Source organism: Tursiops truncatus, chromosome 19 (genome assembly GCF_011762595.2).
Source record: "Tursiops truncatus isolate mTurTru1 chromosome 19, mTurTru1.mat.Y, whole genome shotgun sequence".
NCBI lineage: Eukaryota > Metazoa > Chordata > Mammalia > Artiodactyla > Delphinidae > Tursiops > Tursiops truncatus.
In genome coordinates, this window is record NC_047052.1 from 26325818 (window position 1) to 26329851 (window position 4034).

Below are 4034 nucleotides of genomic sequence, written 5' to 3' on the forward strand. Positions count from 1 at the left end.
TGGGAGGTGATGGAGAGCTGGATCAAGGATGACTCTTGGATTTCTGGAAATGGGTAGGCAAGTCAGACATGACTCAACGCTGAGCATGTCAGGTCATGATGGGAGGGCATATTTGGGATCTGTGGGTGGAATAAGTTCAGGCCTTCACATCTCAGCCCTGGCTCGCTCTGAATCCTGGTCTTCACCGCCATGGGCAGGGCAGGGTGGATCCAGCATAGGCAGCCAGAGGGACAGAACTGATTAGAAAAAACAACGGGCCAACTATCTGAAAGGCTAGACCCTATCAAAGGTGCTCTGTGTGGCCCTGGGTAATTCACCTTACTGGCTGGGGCCTGAGCTCACACATATGTGAATGAGGGAGACAACTGGGCCCAGCCCTGGCCTCCCAGACACCGAGCCATGAAGTACAGACGACAGTGATGTTGAAACACCTCCTCTTCCTTCAAGATCCACTCACGTGTCACCTCCTCCTTGTCACCTCTCCTGGTTCCCCAGCCAGAAGCAACCCCTCTCCACTCTGGGCTCCTAGAACCTCCACACTATGGGCACGTACTTCCTTATACCCACCTCACAGCTCCCGCACAAAATGGCATACACAGGCCGCGCGCTGCCATGTCTGCCGCACATCCTCCCTGCAAGTGGCCAGCATAAGCCTAGGGCTGGTCCAGAACCCAGAGCTAGTCATGATCCCAGCTGACAGGGGAATTAGCGTCCTTCAGGTGAGGCGTCTGAATGTGAAGCACACCACAGGGAACACAGGGGAATCAAGACACACCCAGGGGGTGCACACGGGGAGCCACAGATGGACAACATTAACAAAGGATTTTAAAAAATCATTTATTAAAATCCTCCGTTATCAGGTGGAGGTGGGTGGCTTTTCCAGAGTGATTTTACACACACAGATAAGTGTTTGGAGACATTCTGTGAGCCAGTGGGAGAGGTTTCCAGAGGGTCCACCAGCCAAAGACCAGTACATTCTGTGGCGGCTCTGAAGATGCCCTCTGACCATGAGGAGGGGCAGAGACACCAGAAACTACCCACACACACACCCCGTCTCCTGCTAGCAGGAGTGCCTGCACTCAGGCCTCCCCCAAGCTCTTTTTCCAAGGCTGTGCATTTCCCGAGGGCAGGCTGGGCATGGAGGACTAGGGTTGAGGGGATATAAAAGGCCCCAGTCAGTCCAAAGGAAGGGCTGCTTCTTCAGATGAGGTGGCCCTCAGCCAGCACCATCCCCTCCCCACCCAAGGCCACTAAGGCAGCCCAGCATCCCCTACCCTGGGCTCAGGTGGCCTCTTCTGTCCTCTTCAGGATGCATGCAAACAGGGCACACCTAGACACTTGCACAGAGTCACACCCCACTCACTGACTTCCACATGTGCACACAAATGCAAGACACGACAAGGTCACATTCAAACAGTCACCCCAAGTGCACATGAACATTCTCCATAGACTCCAAAGATAGGCATACAGCTACTCATACACACATGTGCACACACACACACACACACACACCCCATGTACACGCGGGCCCCTCATAAGTACTCTCTCCTTATATAATTTATATAAATATCTACATAGTAGCTGCTGGGGGCTGCTACTTAGATCCCCTGCCCTCTTTCCACTGAACCCATTCACTTGCCAGGCAAGGTCACGCAGCAGGACAGAAAGTCAATGCACAGGTACAAAAGCCAGGCCCCCTCGCCCTGGTTCAGGACCACTCTCCAGGGCCGTTATAGCGTCAGAGCCTTTGTTCTTGCTGCAACACAGCTCCTCCCTCTATCCAGTCCTGCTTCAGTCATTCCCCCAGGTGGTGATGGCCAGAGTGCTCCCCAAAAAAGTATGAGTCTGTGCTGAGCTCTCTTTCCTTAAGGGTCTTCAGTCCCCTGGCCTGGAAGAGACTACATCTTTTCTACCTGCTGCCTGAGGTTGACCTGCAGCACCAAATCCACAGCCTGGGCCTGGGCAAAAGCCCCAAGATGATTCCTGGACAGGCCACCAAAGAGCTGACTCCAGGCTGGGAATAGATCAGGGAATCCTCCTAGCTATCTGCATTTGGTACTGAAATTGGCAAAAGGAATCTAGCCTCAATCTGTGCTTTTGTTCCTAGTCTCAAACCATAGTTGGCTATGTGACCTTAGGGAATACTTCCCTCCTTTGGCCTCAGATTCTCCATATATATAGTGGGAAGTCTGGAGTTTGGGACACAGGCTTCCTGTGACATCTATAAAGGGCTGCAAGGCATGGTTTAGATCTACGCTGCTCCAGTGTGGTCCACTGGTCAGCAGCACTGGCCTCATCTGGGAACTTATTAGAAAAGCAGAATCGTAAGCCCAACTCAAGACCTGTTGAATCATAATCTGCATTTTCACAAGACCCCTGGGTGGTTCCGATGCACATTACAGTGTGAGAAGCACCGTCCTGAATAAGCTCGGAAAGCCCTTTCTGTTTCTAGAGTTCTATGATACACTACTTCACCAGGATTGGGATGGAGGGTGTGGGCCTTTGGGTTGAGAGGGGTTACTGATTTGCCAGCGAAGTTTTGTCTTTATTGATCCCTGGTGACCAGTCAGCTTTCATGACTCCAGCAGAATTCCCAGCTGTGGTAAGAGTAATTTTAAAAATAATAATACAAACGATGATGAGGGTTGAGGACGGTGAAGAACGGACTTCTCTGTGACTCAGGACCTCCTCACTATTAGACATTCCTGCCCCCTTTCACCCAGGAGAATCCAATGAACATCTGGATCTACCTGGAGCCCTGGGGGCTGACTTTTCTGAGCTCATCCCAGAAACACTTCCTCTGGGTCTAACAGAGGGTGACCAGGAAATGGACTTTGTGGGGCAGAAATGCCACGCCAGCCCTTGACTACCCATCTCCATATTTTTATGCTAGAGAAATACATTTTATCTTGATTAAGCCGATTATTTTGGGTCTCTGTTATCTGCAGACAACCCCAATTTTAACTGATACACTGGGAATTATTTCAGATTCCTTTTCTACTTCTCCCTGCATTTAATCACCAAACACTTTTGATTCTTACTCCATGATATGTCCCAGATCTGTAACCTTTTCTCCATCATTGCTACTTCTACCTGAATTCAGACAACCAAGAATTTCTTGCCTGGATTATTGTGTCAGCCTTCTTTTGACCTTGTCTCCCTACCTCTTAGGAGTGTCCTTTCCAATCCACCTTTCATACCAGCGACTCAAATTAGCTTTCTAATGAGAAAGTTAAATGTATATGTGACAGAGACCCACACCCAGAATGGTGATAATCGTTAATATTATCTGTAATTTTTTATGAAGCAAATATGACGAAGTTGTCTTACTCCCTCCATAAGAGCAAATATCCTCTTGTGCCCTCCTGATCCTGAACTGAAGTCTCCTTGGTGTATTCTTTCAAACTTTTACATACCGTGATGTTGAAACACCTCCTCTTCCTTCAAGAGGAAGGCCTGTGAATGAATGTATCGCTAGACCCTTTGATAGGGTCTAGCCTTTCAGATAGTTGGCCCGTTGTTTTTTCTAATCAGTTCTGTCCCTCTGGCTGCCTATGCTGGATCCACCCTGCCCTGCCCATGGCGGTGAAGACCAGGATTCAGAGCGAGCCAGGGCTGAGATGTGAAGGCCTGTGAATGAATGTATCGTATGCTTTTGTGTATTTTAAAATTTTATCTAAACGGCGCCATATTATACCTATAGTTCTGCGACTTGCTTTTTTACGTTTTTGAGGTCTATACGTGTTGATACCTATAAACTGAGCTCATTCATGTCAGTAGTAACAGCTACCTCTTCGGTCAGGTCCGTCGTCATTAAATGAAGGAAGCGTGTCGAGCGCTGTGAACGGCAATAAACTGTGTTGTCACTGTTTTCCGGGACCACGTGGCGCCGGCGGTGCAGACACCCCAGCAGCGGGACCCAAGGCCTCACGGAAGCCAAGCCGCTCCGCTCCGGCCGCCAGAGTGCGCTGTGACGCGGCTCGGGGCCTGGCGGGAGGCCGCTCTAGCCTCGCCCGGGGAAGTCGCTGTCCTTA

At 50.1% G+C, this 4034-nt stretch overlaps 1 long non-coding RNA gene across 1 annotated transcript in view; it reads right to left on the bottom strand.

Moving 5' to 3' along the window:
• LOC141277111 (uncharacterized) overlaps positions 1 to 4034 on the bottom strand; it is a 112783-nt gene that overhangs the window by 107759 nt on the left and 990 nt on the right. The gene's annotated exons all lie outside the window — the stretch shown is intronic.